The sequence below is a fragment of the Ovis aries genome, chromosome 20 (genome assembly GCF_016772045.2).
Source record: "Ovis aries strain OAR_USU_Benz2616 breed Rambouillet chromosome 20, ARS-UI_Ramb_v3.0, whole genome shotgun sequence".
NCBI lineage: Eukaryota > Metazoa > Chordata > Mammalia > Artiodactyla > Bovidae > Ovis > Ovis aries.
The window spans coordinates 11,799,751-11,818,215 of NC_056073.1; the positions used below are offsets into that span (position 1 = coordinate 11,799,751).

The 18,465-nt window shown below is 38.1% G+C and overlaps 1 protein-coding gene and 1 non-coding gene across 4 annotated transcripts in view; one reads left to right on the forward strand and one right to left on the reverse strand.

Annotated features, from left to right (window-relative positions):
- The window catches only part of ZFAND3 (zinc finger AN1-type containing 3), a 314,815-nt gene that overhangs the window by 30,058 nt on the left and 266,292 nt on the right, over positions 1 to 18,465 (forward strand). Inside the window, exon 2 of one of the 3 annotated variants that reach the window (XM_060403165.1) lies at positions 17,446 to 17,542. The exons of the other annotated variants lie outside the window; for them this stretch is intronic. The gene's annotated coding sequence lies outside the window, so the exon portion shown is untranslated. The remainder of the gene's footprint in view (positions 1 to 17,445; positions 17,543 to 18,465) is intronic. 3 annotated transcript variants of the gene reach the window in all.
- On the reverse strand, positions 2,504 to 2,585 carry TRNAL-UAA (transfer RNA leucine (anticodon UAA)). Its single transcript has one exon. It is a non-coding gene; the product is annotated as a tRNA-Leu (tRNA).

Here is an 18,465-nt window from a genome sequence, read left to right on the forward strand (position 1 = left end):
ACTAGGAGGGTTGCAAATATTTCCTCTCCTTTACAGATGAGTAGAGGGAGTCTGGAACTTGCTCAAGCTCTCTCCTCTAGAAAGAGGTGGAGCTAGAACTCAAGTCTAGTTATGTAAATGTCTGAGGCAATCCTGTAATTTTTGCTTGTGATTTTTAATCAGGTAGGTTCTGCTTTCCGAAGAAACAGTATCTGAAGATACAAAATATATTGAAAGATGATCATTGAATTCTGGGCTTTCCTATTTCTGGCAATATATTAACCAGAGATTTCTTTTTTTTTCTTTCTGGCTATGCTGTGCAGAATGTGGAATCTTAGTTTCCTGACTAGGGATCGAGCCTGTGACCCCTGCAGTGGAAGCGTGGAGTCTTAACGGCTGGACCTCCAAGGAAGTCCCTACTAACCAGAGATTTAATCTGTAGTAGTTTGATTTATATTATCCAATGCAATATGGATCTTCCCTGGTGGCTCAGACGGTAAAATGTCTGCCTAAAATGCAGATAGACCCGGGTTCAATCCCTGGGTCGGGAAGATCCCCTGGAGAAGGAAATGGCAACCTATTCCAGTATTCTTGCCTGGAGAATCCCATGGACGGAGGAGCGTGGTCACAGAGTCGGACAGGACTGAGTGACTTCATATACTGGATATGAAAGTTCCTGTTTATATTTCTTGCATTTTGAGACTTTGCACAATTTAAAAGTTACTCTTCTTAAAGTTATTTGTCCAAGTTAACAACTGCTAACAAAATCTCATCAGTTAGTTTCCTACTAGATAGAGTATGATTGTATTACATAATCAGAGCACTGTAGACACAAAAAATGATTTGAGTGGCATTTTTTCAATTCTCTGTAGTATGGTGTGTAATTAGTACCATTCTGCATGCATAAGAGAGAAGTTAATCTATTATATACAAAGGATGGTTTAGGGAATAGGTTGACAAACTGCTGCTCAGAGCTACATCTAGCCAAAGAACTAAAATTTTTTATAAGAATCATTTTATGTTTTATGCTTATTGCAAAGAGAATAGTATTTCTGTGAATATTATATGAAATTCAAATTTCAGTGTCCATAAATAGTTTCATTGGCAGTCACCCTCGTTCATTTACTTAACTGTTGACAGCTGCTTTCAAGCTCCGCTGGCAGAATTGAGTAGTTGTGACAGGGACCATGTGGTCTGACAGACCTGAAGTGTTTGCAGGAAAGGCTTGCCAGCCTGTGCCTTAGGGCGTTAGTGCTTAAGTCTGTCTTGCGGAACCTCAGTTGAGAAAGGGTAAGCTTACGAATGAAGACACCTGTTTGTTAAGAGTATTTGTGTTCAAGAGGAGGAGTATGTGTATCACAGCTGCTTTCAGCATTTGATCCTTTTTTTTGTACTGGAGTGATATCCTTTGTCCCTTGGCTCTGACAATTATGGCCTGGATTGGGTACACAGGTTTTATTTTGTTCTAACATGCTGAGCTTGACTTATCCATTGTATTTGACACTTTGAAAAGCACTTTTTTTAATGGCTTACATTGAGATTTGCTTTTGAGAAGCTACTAATTGGCAGTTCCAAACTGGACAGATTGAGGCCAGGTAAAGCCTGTAGGTGCCTGTCAGGCAGCAGTGAAGTTAAAAATCACCTGCTGTCAACACTAGGGAATTTTCCTATCATTTTCATTTTTTGAGTAAATGAAGGATCGCTAGATTTCTGAAGTTGTAGCACTGAATGGGGAAACTGGGTAGTTTGCCTCTGTGGAGTTCCCTTTGTTTCTGTAGCCTAATCATGAATTAACTCTCCGCTAAGCTCTTTCTGGCTTTGGTTAGAAATATTTTTCTGCTAAGTTTTTAATTAGGAAATGCAGAAATAGAACTGCTTGAGTTGTCATAACTTGAACTTGCTGTGAAACTTTTAAACTGGAGAGGGTGCCAATGAAGACTTGTTTGAAAAAATAGGGGAGGGATATGTTTCCTGCCTAAATTAATGCTGTTGGTTTTTTATTATATGAAGCTGAAGACAATTATAGATGGGGCTAATAAGGACTGTTGAGGAGAAAGCTGTCGACTTCTTTCTTTAAACTTCTATTTTGTATGGAACTTTTGTAACTTGGATCTAATTTTGACAAGTGAGGTTCTTCAACATCATGTTTTCCTGTAGAAGTAGATCTTTAAATAAAAAAACCAACTCCAAAGTTTGACAGAAATCTTAAAACATATCAGTGAATAGTGTTCTATTGTTCAGGTGCTGTGCTGTGCTTCGACACGCAGTCGTGCCTGACGCTTCGCAGCCCCGTGGACTGTGTGTGGCCTGCCAGGCTTCTCTGTCCGTGGGGATTGTCCAGGCAAGAACACTGGAGGATGTTGCCATGGCCTCCTCCAGGGGATCTTCCTGACCCAAGAGAGACCCTTGGGCGTCTCAGACCCTTCCTGACCCTGGTCTCCTGCATTGCAGGCAGATTCTTGGCCGTCTGAGCTACCAGGGAAGCCCAGGCGTTGTGTGACTTGAACAGGAAAGCGCTGAGAAGTGCTGTGAGCAGGGTTTGAACCTGCTTGGAGAGACCCCATGGGATCTTAAGTCCAAGGCCTTAACCACTGGACCATCACAGCTCTCTGTGCACGTTGCTTAATTAAGATTACTTTGGTTATAAGAAACAAGTCCATTAACATGATTTTAGTAAGGGGAAAGTTTATTTTAAGGCCATTCACTCAGTTCATTCAGTAAACATTTATTGAGTCAGATAGTCTGTGTCAGGCACTGTTCTAGATCTTCAAGAATACAGGGAAATCGCAACATTAATCAAAGAGCAAGCACCATTGTGTACCTAATAAAGCTAGATTCAAGGAGGTGCTGAGGATCTTAATGGTAGGTCGTGTCAGTCACATGAGAGACTTACTGAAATGCAGAAGAATAATGTGCATTTCTGACAAGTTCCCTGGTGACCACACTTGGAGCACTTTAATAAGTTCGTAGAGGCATTATCTAATTGATTCACCTCTGACAACGTATGAATGTTGTCTAATTCCCTTTTGCCATCTGGGGTGTCTGATATCCATCCTTCATCTAAACAGGAATTTTTCTGGAGGGCAGTTACTCTTGAAGGACACGATGGCAGATACAGGCTGTGAACCGTGTCCAGTGAAACACAGAACGAACTCTGGCAGGTTGTGTGCTATAGTCGTCTGTCTTCTCCTTTTTCCTACCTATCTGTTCTTATTCTTTGTTAAACTTCTAATTTTCTTTACAGAGTCTGAGTCAGTTTTGGAAGTTCTTTTGAAAGGGAGAGTGTATGATGTTCCAACTTTCTACCCTTTTCTCTCTTGAGGTTTTACACAAAGAGAAACACATGTTAAACTTCTCCCTTTTTGTCCAGAAGAGTCAGAACTTCACAGCCAGGAGGATTTTGGCAGGGGGTGATGGTGGTAGTGGGGTGAATTTTTTTTAAACTTCTGGGAAAAAGTTGGCGACTTTCAGGCTATTGAAGTAGGTAGTACAGATCTGAAGTAGGGTTGGGGTAGTAGGAAGTAGATAAGGTAGAGTAGAAGAAACACAAAGAGATGAAAAATGTGTTAATGGAACACAAACTTTAAGAATTAATGTCCTTGTAATTTTCCTGAAAAAACAGATGCTTCAAAGAATGTCACGGCAGAGGTGAAACACAGTGCTGAAATAAAACAGCCAGCACAGTGGACCAGAAATGTCCAGGGAGAAGCCATTTGTGGCCTGAATGTGAATTATTTTAGGGTGATTGGAAAGGTTTTTGATAGGGAAATAAAGGTACCCAGTGAAGATTGTACTCAGGGGTAGTTTTGCCAGGAATGTAAAAAAGGAAAAGTCATTTCTTAGACTGGTTCTTTCCAAAGTGCTATTACCATGTTATTCAATCTTCACAAATAAATTGGATGTGTCTTATTTTTCCCCTTTTCACTGAGGGTGAAATTTAGTAGAGATTTAACTTGCTTAAAGAAAACCTAGGTTACTGAGTTCAGTGAGTCTAGACTTTAAAACCTCAGTCTTACTCGTTATCTTTTTCCTTGGAAATGAGGTTCTTTTACTGTTTTCCCAGTCTTAGTTATATCTATGTAGCTGGAAGCCAGAGTCATCTTTGACCTTTATACCTCCTCCATTATTCACCAAATTGATCTTCTGCCTGTATCTTATATTTTTCTCTCCCTCTTTGCCATCACTGCCACAGTATGTCAGGCAGCCTCTGCCTCCTGTTTGGCCTGTTGTGTTTAAATGAAACTTCTTACTGGGTTCTGGTCTTTCTCTCATTCCATTAATTTATGATCTTTGGAAAACAGACCTGTTAATGTCATTTACAAACCAAAAGAACAGGATGAATGCTTACTGTTTGAGATGAAATTCAGAAACTCTGTTCTCTGACTTCAGACTATACTGTTTTACCTAACTACCTAATTTTATCCACATATACTTTGCATAAGCCACATAAAACTAATTGTTCCTTACTTATAGTAATCTCTGATCTCAAAGTGTTGTAGTATAATTATAAATGGATTTCATAATGACCCTGAATCTTAAAATAGAGTTAAAAGTTTCTTTGGTATTTTTATATTTTAGCTTAAGAGGGCAAGACAGTATATAAAATAAAGATAACTGTCCAAGAGAGTTAAAACTGGGGAGGATGGGGAACCACAGCTTGGTACTTACAAGGATAGGTTTTCAGCTGTTAGAACAGTTGGCTTCTTAGACGCCTCAGGTACTCAGGGATCTGACCAGTCAATGTTTTACCATAGTTGCCTAGTTCCTGCTTTGGCTCCTTTTGTAGCTTAATATATATTTTGCTTTGTTTGGGGCTTATTGGTTAAACATGAATTCTTTAAAGCAGTATAGAAACAAGAGAAAAGATTATAGCATATACAGTATGTGTTACATGTAAAATGTCCAGTTTAGGCATCAAAAATAATTTTGTGATAATTTCTAAAGAATCATTAGAAATCTTTCTAAGCATTACTTAAGAAGATCGCAAACCCAATTTAACATGCTTCTTGACTTATCTTCTAGCTCTTGACAAAACCAGAATCAGGCTATGTGACTTTAGCAAGTTATGTGACTTCCCCTGAGACTCAGTTTCCTTGTCTCATAAAAGGGCATAGACTAGGTAAGTGGTTCTTCACCGGTGGTGGGGAGGTTGGATTTGTCTCCTGGAGGACACGTGACAGTGTCTGGAGATATTTTTAGTTGTTATCACTTAGTGGAGAAGAGGTGCTAATGACATCAAGTGGGTAGAAGCCAAGAATACTGCTAAACATCCTACAGTATATAGGACACTCTGCAAAACAAGGGTTACCTGGAAGTGGTCCAGGTTTTGATCTGTTCCGTTCTGTGCTGTACAGATCTTCAAATTGGTCCCATATACCTCCAGATCAAAACCACACTCCTTTCCTTTTTTAACCCAGTGTGGTATCTTTATTACCTCACGAACGTATCTTGCTTTCCAAACTTCTTGCCTTCTCATTTTCTCTCTTCCTGGAATGTCTTTCTGCCTCCTACTTGTCGTATATGGTTGATCGATGAATAACATGGGTTTGAATTGCTCAGGTCTGTTTATATGCGAATTTTTTTTTCAGTAGTAAATACTACAGTATTACATAAACTCTGGTTGATTGAATCTGCAGATGCAGATGACTGACTATAAGTTATACATAGATTTTTGATGGCATGAAGAGTTAGTGCCCCTGACTCCATATTGTTCCAGGGTCAACTGCAGGTATACTGTCTCTAAAGACATAAATTTTTGTATTCCCTTAACATTTGGTGTTAATTTAAACTAAATCATAGTTCTTTAATTTCACATGTTCTTTGTGTACTGTATTTCTAAACTTTTAAGTTTCTCAGAGGGTGTCCTCTGTCTGCTTTTAATCTTTTCTCCACTGTAGATATCTTTGATGATTTGGTTCTTTTCAAACCCTGGTGGGCTTAGGAAAAAAAAAGAGTAAAAGAGTTGTGAGAAGTTGATTGTGATTGGTGCACTTCTAGGTCATAATTTCTGTTTTGATGTGGCCTGAATATTTCACTTCATTTTGTATGATGAGAAATGCTCCAGTTTAGAATTAAGGGATTTAGTGTGAGTTGGTTCATTCATATCACTCTAAATTTAACACCTGAAAGTGAGGCTTACATTGGTAAGATCGGTGTGAAGAGAGGACTGGGTAAGGTCGCATCATGGGAGACCGGCTTGAGGTGGAGTTCCATAACAGGTGGGCACAGGGGCCACAAGAGAGCAGGGATGGGGGAGGAGCACAAACTAAAGGACAATCTAAAGATAACAAGGTGAGCTGCCTATTTAAAAAATGTGCCAAGGAGTATTCCTGAGCTTCAGAAAAGCTGGATTTTTAAAACTTCTGTTTCTTGCTGTTGTATAGCTTGACCCTGGATTTTGATACCTAGGTCAGTAATCCTATCACTAGAATTCAGTAATAATATGGTTAAGTAATCTTTCTGGGATAATCTAGGACCTTTAACCATACTTACAACTTTGCTTTTAAGGGAAAGGGAGGAGTTCTGAGTTCCAAACATTGGTTTTGTACTCTAGAAGGGAACTTATGGTATATAAAATTTGCTTAAACAATACATTTTATAAGTCTGTTTTGTTTCCAAGTTTTTGCTTGTAAGCAGTGTCATATATACAAGAAGTAGGAAGAAAATACTAAAACCTCTAAGACTCTAAAGTGTATAGTTAGAAACTTGGATAAGTAAGTAGATTGCATAAAAATTACTGCCAAAATAAATTATTGAGGGGAAAAACAAATCCTATAACATCTATTGTATTTTTGATGACAAAAGTAATATATGTTAAGGATAGAAAATTCAAACACACAAAAATAAGGCTTTTGTCTTGCTTGGCCATTTATGGTGGCCTAACCCACCAGACAGGGAGAAATCAACATGCAAAATATTTTTCTGAATGTGCCGTCTTTAGGGAGACATAAGTTCAGGTAAAAAGCGCATATATTGATTTAATTTAAAAATATAGTGGAGGGACATATTAGGGCAAACATATACTAGATTGGTGCAAACATAATTGTGGTTTTGGACCGTGAATTTTAAATCATTATGACTAGGCTCAAACACCTTTATTCATCAAAATAGGAATCATTGCAATCAACACATTTTTTGCCAATAAGTTTGTTTATTCCTGTAGCATAAAATCCATGCTTTGAGATTCAACGAACTCTTGGAAAGCATTTTCTGCCTCCTGCTGGTTGTGGAAGCGTTTTTCCCTACAAAAGTTGTTGAAATGCTTCAAGAAGTGATAGTCTGTTGGTCATATGAGTGTGGTGGATGAGACAAAACTTGGTAGCCCAGTCCTTTCAAATTTTGAAGTGTTGGTTGTGTGATGTGTAGTCGAGCATTGTCATGGAGAACTGGGCCCATTCTGTCAACCATTCTAACTGCAGGTGTTGTAGTTTTTGGTGCATCTCATCGATTTGCTGAGCCTGCTTCTCAGATGTAACGGTTTCGTCAGGATTCGGAAAGCTGTAGTGTATCAGACAGGCAGCAGACCACTAAACAGTGACCGTGACCTTTTTTTGGTGGAAGTTTGGCTTTGGGAAGTGCTTTGGAGCTGCTTCTCAGTCCAACCACTGAGCTGGTGGTTGCCAGTTGTATAAGGTCAACTTTTTATCATACGTCACAATCCGATCAAGAAGTGGTTCATTATTGTGGTGTAGAATAAGAGAAGATGACACTTAAGAACAAAGATTTTTTTTGATTTTTGGTCAGCTCATGAGGCACCCACTTATTGAGCTTTTTCGTCTTTCCAGTTTGCTTCCAATGCCGCATGACTGTAGAATAGTCGATGTTGAGTTCTTCAGCAGCTTCTCGTGTAGTTTCAAGAGGGTCAGCTTTGACAGTTGCTCTCAGTCAGTCATTGCAAGCTTCTAATGGCCGGCCGCTACGCTCCTCATCTTCAAGGCTCTCGTCTCCGTGGCAGAACTTCTTGAACCACCACTGTACTGTACCTTCGTTAGCAGTTTCTGGGACAAACGTGTTTTTGTAGCGAGTTGTTTCTGCTGCTTTATGACCCATTTTGAATTTGAATAAAAAACTGCTGGAATTTGCTTTTTTGTCTAACATCATTTCCATAGACTAAAATAAATATAAACAGCAAGTAATAAGTCTAACAAAAAATAAAACAAGAAATGCTCATTAAAATGATGTATAACATAACCATATTTAAGAATGTATTCCAGTATCAAACAGCAAAGTTCAACAATTCAAAACCTCAGTTACTTTTGTACCAACCAAGGAGATCCAGCCAATCCATTCTGAAGGAGATCAGCCCTGGGATTTCTTTGGAGGGAATGATGCTGAAGCTGAAACTCCAGTACTTTGGCCACCTGATGCGAAGAGTTGACTCATTGGAAAAGACTCTGATGCTGGGAGGGACTGGGGGCAGGAGGAGAAGGGGACGACAGAGGATGAGATGGCTGGATGGCATCACGGACTCGATGGTCGTGAATCTGAGTGAACTCTGGGAGATGGTGATGGACAGGGAGGCCTGGTGTGCTGCGATTCATGGGGTCACAAAGAGTCGGACACGACTGAGCAACTGAACTGAATATAGTAGTTAAGAGAAGATTCTGGAATCAATTTTTCTGTTACAATCCTGACTGATCTTGGGCAGTGTCTGTGTTCTCATGTATAAAATACAGGTATTGCTAATATTAATAATGAGACTTCATAGATTAAGCTTAAATTACAAAAAATTTTATTTCTTATTTCTCCTTTTTACCTGTGAGGACTGGGCTGGCTTAAAATTGTATCAGTTATGGTCGTTTGTACTGATCTGAAGCCTCTGCAGTTCTCTATATTTTGGTCTAAAAAACCTAAAACCAATAAATTTAGTAATAAGAGCAGTTTAGAAGGCAAGCTGTTAGAAGTTTGAGGTTCACAAGAGAGATACAATAATTCTTTGGTGAGGCATTTGGTTGATTGTGATGTGTGTGTGTTGTGATTGTGATTGTATTGTAATGTGATTGTGAATGTAAATGTGTATTTATTCTTTCTTCCAAGTTTTTGGTGATCCTTTCTGATGTTAACTTTTTCTTATACCTGTTGTCTATTTATATGTCTTTGGGAAAATGTACTCAGTTCCTTTGCTCATTTTTTAGTTGGATTGTTTGCTTTTTTGCTGTTATGAGTTCTTTATATGTTTTAGATATTAACCCTTATAAGATGCATGATTTGTAAATGTTTTCTCCCATTTGTAGGTTGCCTTTTCAATCTGTTGGTTTCTTTGGCTGTGCAGATGTTTTTTAATTTACGTCTTACTTATTTAATGTTTTGCTTTTGGTGTCAGATCCAACACATCATTGTCAAAGCTGATGTCGTGGAGCTTACCTCCATGTTTTCTTCTTGGAGTTATATGGTTTCATGTTCTGTGTTGGGAGTTGTTAATCCATTTTGAGTGGGTTTTCTGCATCTGTTGATATGATCATATGGTTTTATCCTTCATTTTGTTGTTTTGTGTCACACTGATTAATGAGTGGACATTGAAACATCCTTGCATGCTTGGACTAAACCCCACTTAATTGTGGTATATGATCCTTTTAATAATAGTGTTAAATTTGATTTGCTAATTTTTTTTTTTTTAAGAATTTTTACATCTATGGTCATTAGGGATATTGGTTTATAGTTCTCTTGTGCTCTCCTTGCCTGGTTTTGTTATCAGGTGATGCTGGCTTTATAAAAAGAATTTGGAAGTATTCCCTCCACTTCTGTTTTTTTGGAAGGGTTTGAGAAGGATTGGTATTAATTCTTTTGAAAATTTTTGGTAGAATTCACAAGTGAAGCCATCTGTGCCTGGACTTTTGTTTGTTGGGAGGATTTTGATTACTGATGTTGCAGTCCATGGGGTTGCAAAGAGTCGGATGCAACTGAGCAGCTGAACTGAACAGTTTTTTTTTTTTTTAACCGGTGATTGGTTTGTTCAGCCTTTTCTATCTTCATGACTCATTTTGTTAGGTTGTGTGTTTCTAAGAATTTTTCTAGTTGTCCAGTGTGTTGGCATATAATTGTCCATGTATCTATTACTAAAAAATATTTTTGTGTCTATGGAAGCAGGTTAACCACGTTTCCAATACCATGTTCTAGCCCTGCTTTAGAAAGGCATCATGTTGTGATGCAGAGAGTTATGCCTTTGGAGCGAGGAATTCCCAAGTTTACATCTTTTCCCCACCACTTATTAGCTTTGTAAGACAGACTCTCTCTACATCTTACTTTTTTTCATTGTAAAGTAAGCATGTTTCCTCCATTTCAGAAACGTTGTGTTAGGGATCAAATATGTGAGTCTGAGTGAACTCTGGGAGTTGGTGATGGACAGGGAGGCCTGGCGTGCTGCGATTCGTGGGGTCGCAGAGTTGGACACGACTGAGCGACTGAACTGAAGATAACATATATGGAAGTACTTTTTAAATAGAACAGAAAATTTGGGTATTACATTTTGTATACATTATTGTATTATAGTATTGTATTACATTACAGTATTACATTTTGTCTCAGTCCTTTTTTAAAAATTAAGAAAAATTTTATTTTTTATTTTTTGGCTTTGCTGGATCTTTGTTGCCTTGCAGACTTCTCTCTTTGCGGCGTGTGGCCTTCTCACCGTGGGGGGCTCTCTTGTCGTGTAGCGCGCCCCCTTGCACGTGCGCTCCGTAGTTTCAGCTCCTGGGCTCTTGAACACAGGCTCAGTAGTTGTGCATGGGCTTAGTTGTGCTGGGGCACGAGGGATCCTCCCAGATCAGGGATGTCTCGTGCATTGGCAGACGGATTCTTTGCCACTGAGCCACCAGGGTCCTTTTTAATAAAGACAATCATGACTCGCTTTTACCTAGAGCAAGTTTTATCTGAGTAGTCTGTGTTTGGCAATTTGAACTTAACTTTCAGTGTTTCCTCTTGTTGATCCTCTTGTAAGTTCTTCTCCATATTGTTTGTAACTGTGCTCATCTGTAACTGTCAACAGATACTGTGGTGCTCCTTAAACTGCATCTCAGAAATATATAATCTAGGGCCCTAGCTATTTTCTGATGAATCTTATGGTCACAGACTAAAAATGAGGTTTGCTTTTGGGGAGGGTCCCAAAAGATGACGCTTTGGGATAAACAGTAGATGAAGACTAAATTGATAGATGGTCACTGCAATTATAATTTGCCGTGCACACGTCCATGGGGTCGCAGAGAGTCGGACACGACTGAGCGACTTTCACTGCTGGGTTTATGAGACTGGCCTTGTACTTCAGTTTGGGTCATGTTTCAGAAAGGAGCAACTTTTCTCCACTGTCATTTGACTTTTCATTAATACTGATTTTTCTGGCTTCAAAAAGGATGTGTGTTTACATTTTGTTTGTTTGGAATGTATCTCTATATCCCAAAAGAAGTTGAGGTAAGTAGTGACAGTTTTATGGAGTATTTCCATTTATATGATGTGAAAGTAATACTATAAAATATTATAAATACAAGGGCACTGGTGACTCTTGTGATTAATATTCAGAAGTTTAATTAGATTTTCCAGTTTAAAAATTTGTTAGCCTTATTATTTGACTAGTTAATGAGCTTCCTCTTCCCCTGCTGGCTGACTCTTTAGAAATACAATGAATTAGGGAAAAAAAAATACTAATTCTGAGCTGAGAATATCTGTTAAATTTTGTACTCTTTGTAGAAGTGGCTAATGTTAGAGGTGTCATATGGGTAAGGAATTGATTGCATTATGTCTTTCCTTGTTTGTAACTTGTTTCCAGTGGTATTTAACGCTCAGGGCGATACTCATTTAGCATTTCTTCTAAAAAGGTAGACTAGATTTTAGTTATAGCATGTGTCATAAATTTTCTTTTTTGTGTTCTCAAAAGCCACCTCAGCTACCTTTTCTGACCAGAACAACTTGTGGTTTGTGTGCCTTTAATTGGTTGTTTATTTATATGGCATTTATTTACTGGATATTGCTTAGTATCTATTAAAGCCCCAGTAGGCGTTGAAGTAAACATGAGATGAGATGATACTCCATGAAAGCTTGGAGCTTTTTCTCTGCTTGAGATCTATACTGTATGCCTTTGAAATATTAAATAAAATCTAGAGCAGTGTCTCATTAAATAGAATGATGAATGCTATTAGATATTAAATACATTTGAATATTAAAGATTAGGAAGGCCATTGTTGTGTTAAAGATAAGGCAGGCATCAGAATGACTTAAAAGATTCTGAAGAAGGGATATAGTTCAGATAGCAGAAACGGGGATGTGAAGGACAGGCCTTCCATGACAAGAGGCTTGAGTAGGATGTTAGCGTGATTTATTTAGGGTACAGTGGAAGGCACCACCCCAACATCTTTACACTTCAGTTGATTTAATCCTTAGGTTAATCCTCTGATGTGGTGTGATTCTGTATTTCACAGATAAAGTCAGAAAGACTTACAGGGGTTAAAACTATTGTTAACATCTCTATTTACAAGTCATGAAAGTGCTAGGTTTTTATTCTGTATATGTCTGGGTGCGGATAGAAACCTGTGCTGCTCTGACTATAACTAAAAGGGCCATGTAGCCTAGGTATTATGTGTGATTTTCACATTCCAGAATTTACTTACAAATACTTCTTAGTAGGCATTAAGTATGGGTAACGAGCTTTATTTTAAAATTTCACGGTTTTTAGTGCATACTAAAATTTTGACCTGTTGGTAGTAGGGATAGAAATATGTTCCGTGAGTTCTGCTCTGCATGCATGCTCTTTCCCTGCCAGGGGGTCGGTAGAAACGGGAAAATTGAAATGTGGCACTGCTTCCTGTTTAGTCTGGATCTGGCCTCAGTGTTGTTTTTTAAAAATGCACTCAAGAAGAGAATGACATAAGAACACTTTGTGAGTTAAATTTTATTCTTTAAGTTATACTTTGTCTTTTTAACAGTGATCTGTTTGGTGTTATTGTTGAAAAGCTTTAGTTTTCACAGATTTTCCATCTGGTTTAACCAAATTGATTTATCAAACATATTTTCAAATGGTTACTCATGGCTTTGATTATAAAAATTGCCTAACTCTAAGGCTAGGCATCCACCTATTTTGCAAGACAAGCCGGACAGTTCCAGACAAGTGGCCTTTGGACCATTTGTTGACGTCTGTCAGGTCAAATCATTTTTGTTCAAAAACGGGTGAATGGATTGGGTTGACAGCATACACTAAGCTGCTTGAGTGTGGGGCATTCTCTGTATCATTGAGGACTTAGAGACATTTATTCTTTCCCTAAAGGTCGTTTAAGGGTAAAGGTTTTATCAAGTTTATATGGCTGATGAAACATACCATGATTAATTAAGATTAGTGACAACTTTAAAGCTGTTTTTGAATTTAAATAAAAAATTAAATAGGACTTTTGCTTTGAGGCCTGACTCTATCTACATAAAGGGAAATTGCCTATATAAGTGAATGCAAATGGTTGCATTCACTTATATAGGCAGTTTCCCTTTATGTTCTTACCAGATAACTTTCTCCATAATTGCACACTTATCTGGGGATCTAAGACAAGCAATATGATAGTTTCTTAATTAAACATGAGAACTGTTAAATAGTTACCATGATTCTACATGGGAAGGTTTATAGATTTTCCTGCAGGATTCTTATTCCCTGTGGGATGTGATGAAGAATGGTTAGGAGAAGGGATATAGCATATTGTCAAAGAGTATTATATCTGTGTGGAACGACCTTTAAAAAAAAAACCCTGAGATATAATTGACATAATGACTTAATATATGTTTATGTTGTGAAATGATCACTGCAATAAGCTCCCCATCCGTTACCAAACATAGTGACAATAATTTTTTTCCCCTTGTGATGAGATCTTTCAAGATCTGTTCTCTTAGCAGCTTTTGAAGTATACAGTACTGTATAGTTACCTGTAGTCTCCATGCTGTACATTTCATCCCCAGGACTTATCTTAAACTGGAAGTTTATACCTTCTAACCACCTTCGCCACCTGTTTCATGTGCTGCCCACCCCCTCCTCTGGCAACCACTAGTCTCTTCTTCCTATCTGAGTTTTTTTTTTTTTTTTAACTTTCCACATATAAGTGATGTCATAAAGTATTTGTCTCTCTCTCTGACATATTTCACTTAGCATAATGCCCTTAAAGGCTAGTACATGGTGTGTCAAATAACAGATATGCCTTCTTTCTCATGGCTGAATAATATTCCATTGTATCTGTAAAACACTTCCTGTATCCATTCATCCATTTATACAGATTTAGGTTGTTTCCATGTCCTGGTAATTATTAATAATGCTGCAGTGAATGTGGGGGTGCAGATATGTTTGTAAGATAGTTATTTTATTTCCTTGAGATAAATACCCAGAAGTGAAATTGCTGTTTCACATGGTAGTTAAATTTTTGATTTTTTGAGTAACCTCCATACTGTTTACACAGTGGCTGCACCAGTTTACATTAGCACCAACCATGCACACTGGTTGAACAGCCTTTTTGGTGTGAAGACCAATTCAAGAAAATTAAAACCACACGTATGTACAATAAGACTTCTCAACATTTTCATATATATATAATTTTTTCTCTGTTGAAATTATGCTTTTTAAACCCAGGTAATAAAACAGTATCTGTAATTGCAAATAAGCATTGTCTTAGGTTTTTTTTTAAACTGAAGAATTTCCCTTTTTGATGAAAATTTAGAAACTATGTGTTTGACGTGAATCGTAAAATACCTGTAGTGGTTTATCTTTTAACAGATTTTAAGTGAAATGGAACTTTATGGCTTGGGGATGTGGTTTGAACAGTTTGAGTGAAGAAAGTAAATTGGCCTCATAATTCAGTTCAGAATTTAAAGGTTCTGAGGAGACAGGAGTTGCCATTGGGAATGGAAAGCAAGGTTGAATAGGAATGGCTCACAAATAATGTGGTTTTTCGTGTTTGAGGGTGGCTCAGATGGTAATGCATCTGCCTGCAATGAGGGAGACCCAGGTTTGATCCCTAGGTCAGGAAGATTCTCTGGAGAAGGAAATGGCAACCCACTCCAGTATTCTTGCCTGGAAAAATTCCATAGTGGAGAAGTCTGGTGGGCTACAGCCCATGGGGTGGTAAAGAGTCGGACACGACTGAGTGACTTCACTTAATGGGTGCAAAAATGACTTCTCTGTGCAGACTATGAAACTGGGAGTTGGGTTTTCATCCTTAAGTCTTCTGAATCTTTGACTACTTTACTCGATTTCTGGTCTGTTCCTTAGTGCCAAAAATCTCTAGTGGCTGCTCCTACCTGCTTTTAACTTTAACCTTGAGACAGCAGCAGCTCTGCCCACCCCATGCTGATAGTGAGACAGTTGATTGGAATTATTCAGCTAGAGACAAGCTTTACAAAAAATGTTTGTTAGAAGGTGATTGGTTGGGATTATCATTCTTTGAACATTTTAAATTTCTTCTTGAAATTAGACTTGAGGGTGATTTTGTGAAGTTAGGAATATTAGTCTGTAGTTTGCTCAGTGTTGTTACATGATGTTGTACTTGTTCAGTTGCTAAGTTGTGTCCACCTCTCTGCAACCCGGTGAACTGTGGCATGTCTGGCTCCCCTGTCCTTTAGTATCTCCCAGAGTTTGCTCAAATTCATATGTCTGTTGAGTTGGTGATGCCATCCAACTATTTAATCCTCTGTCGCCCCCTTCTCCTGCTCTCAATCTTTTCCAGGATTTAGGGTCTTTTTCAGTCAGTTAGTTGGCTCTTTGCATCACGTGGCCAAAGTATTGGAACTTTAGCTTCAACATCAATCCTTCCAATGAATATTCAAGTGGTACTTGAGGGAGTTTGAAATTAATTTGATAATCTCTCCTTTCTTTTTTCTTAGATAATTAATAAGAAAAAATTATATTTTAAAAGAGCTTTTTATTTTTAAAGACATTATTTGAACATTTCTGAATTCTTGTTGGAATTAAAGTGTGAAGTTATCCATAAAGTAATCATGGCTTATCCATAAAGTAATCATGACAAAGCTATTTTGTTGATTTCTTGATTAAAAATTTAGGTCACCCACTGGTTTTTATAGGACACTCCCAAAGATTGTTAAAAGGAGATGTTTTGAGTACAGACGTATCTGAGACGCTGGCGTAGTCTACTTTGTAGTGCATTATCTGGTGACCTTTGAATTTTCTGTTCCTTGGAGAAGAGAGGTCTTTATTTTTACTTCAGTCACAATAAACTCAGTGAGAGATACTTCATGGTCAACAGTAGTAAGATCAGATAAGAAATTCACCTGAGCCTTTTAGGAACTTGTGTATGAAGGGCACTGTGCTATCATGAAATACTTGGGCTCTTTTATAAGGGCCTGGGACGTTCACACAGAAGAGGACTCCTGTGGAGAAGGAGAAGGCTTATTTGTGGAGAGGGCTTATTTTATCTTAATTGTTCAGTGTTTTTGCTAGACAGATGACTTGAAGTCAAATGTTCACCTTTAGGGAATACAAGAAGATACATAGAAATGACTGGTCTGTAGGCAGTTGGGTGGTAGTTCTATCTTTTTTTTTTTTGTGGACAGGTTATTTGAAGAGTTTCCCTGTGTACTTTGAAGTGAAGTGCATGTTGTGCAGTACAGAAGCAAATCCAGCCTTACTGTGGAACTTGCTAGCTGTGGGTGTCTCACAGATGGAAAGATGTTAAGACAGCATTCATATTTTCCTGCATGAAAAATTCATTTGAATCAGAAACAGAAACTCAGAAGTAGCCATGTCACTTTGGATTCTTTGTTACGGAACTGTGGGCCTCAGCTTCCAGCTGACAGCTGTTAAGTTAAGGCATGGACAAGTAGCAGATTAAAAATATAACTTCAGATAAGGCTTTGAATTAACCAGTTTATCTGTTGCATTTTAGACCTTTAAAGAAAAATATTAGAGACAATTCATTGGGTACTTTTCTTTTTGTGGCACAACCATTTGAGAAAAGGGGATTTTAGGTTCTTTTTAATTGTGGGCTTAAAATTTTTTCATTCCATGTTAGTGTTATTTACTCTGTTTTATCAACTAATGAACTATAATGGCTGTTTGAATAGGTTGCTCTTTGCTATAATCACCTAGACAAGATGGCATACTATAGTTGAGAAGTACTTTTAGTCAAAGACTGGATTCTAGTACTGGCTTTCTTACTTGGGTATATGATTTAACTTTTCTGATCCAGAGTTGCTATTAATACCATTTGGGAGGATAATAGCTCCCTACTTAAAAAAGAATTTTTTTTTTTTAAAAATAGGGTTTTTTGGAGGACCATTGAAGATAAATAAGCATATATAAATGTTGAATATTGCTACTGAGGCTAGCACTTCTTAGAAGTTAAGTATGTGAGTTTGTCTTGGATGCCTTTATTGACATTTTCTTTAATTATTGATTTTCTGAGAGTTTTTTCTGCATATGTGCGTATTGACTTTTGTCAAATGATTTTTCTGTATCTGTTGAAATGATCATATGATTTTCCTTCTTTATTCTGTTAGTGTGGTATAAAGATTTGGCTTCTGTGACGACTGAGGGTTTCCCAGGTGGCGCTGTTGCTAAAGATCCTGCCTACTAAATGCTGGAGACTTAAAAGAGGTGGGTTCATTCTTGGGGGTCTGGAAGGTCCCCTTGAGGAGGGCATGGCAACCCACTCCAGTATCCTAGCCTGGAGAATCCAGTGGACAGAGGAGCCTGGTGGGCCACAGTCCATGGGATTGCTAAGAGTCAAGACACAACTGAAGCGACTTAACCGTAGGTGGTAGTTGGATAGAGAGACAGACAAAGAAATAATGGTAATATCTATTACAATTGAGGACTGCAAAAGATGCAGTGGGAATGTAGAGAGGGAAGTAATGAAATCAACCTGATGAAGTCAGGAAGGCTTTCAGAGGAACTCAGCTAAGGGCGGAGGTTTGGCATTTGAGAGTCAAAGGAAGGAGAGGGGAGTGCCACATGCTCGCAGAGGGCGCGGCCAGTGCAGCTGGAGTGTGAGATCCGTATTCAGGTTGGTAGCTAGAGATGAGGCTGCTGTGCAGAGGCAGTGTTACGCAGCTTCCATTCTCTGTCACAGTTTCTGTATTGTATGTGGGTGTGGGGAGTCACCAAACAGTTTTGAGAAAATTAAAGGGACATTGTTAGGTTTTTGTGATAAAGAGATCTCTTCTGCATTGAATACTGTGGATGATGAATTATTTGTTTAATGTTAAAAAAAAAACTTACGTTTCTGGGATAAACCTCATTTGGTAATGTGTCATATTTTTAATATATTGATGAATTCTGTTTGTTAGTATATTGGTAATAATTTTTGCAAATATGCTCGTGAAGAGTATTTATCCATAGTTTTCTTTATCTGGTTTTGTTGGCCTTAAAATGAGTTGGTAAATGTTACTTCTGTTTTCTGAGAAGAGTTTGTGTTCCTTGGCCTTACTCCTTCAGCGTTAGAGAATTAGCCAGTAAACCCATCTGGGCCTGTGGTTTCTTTTGGAGAATTCATTTGATAAGGAATTCAGTTTCTTTGA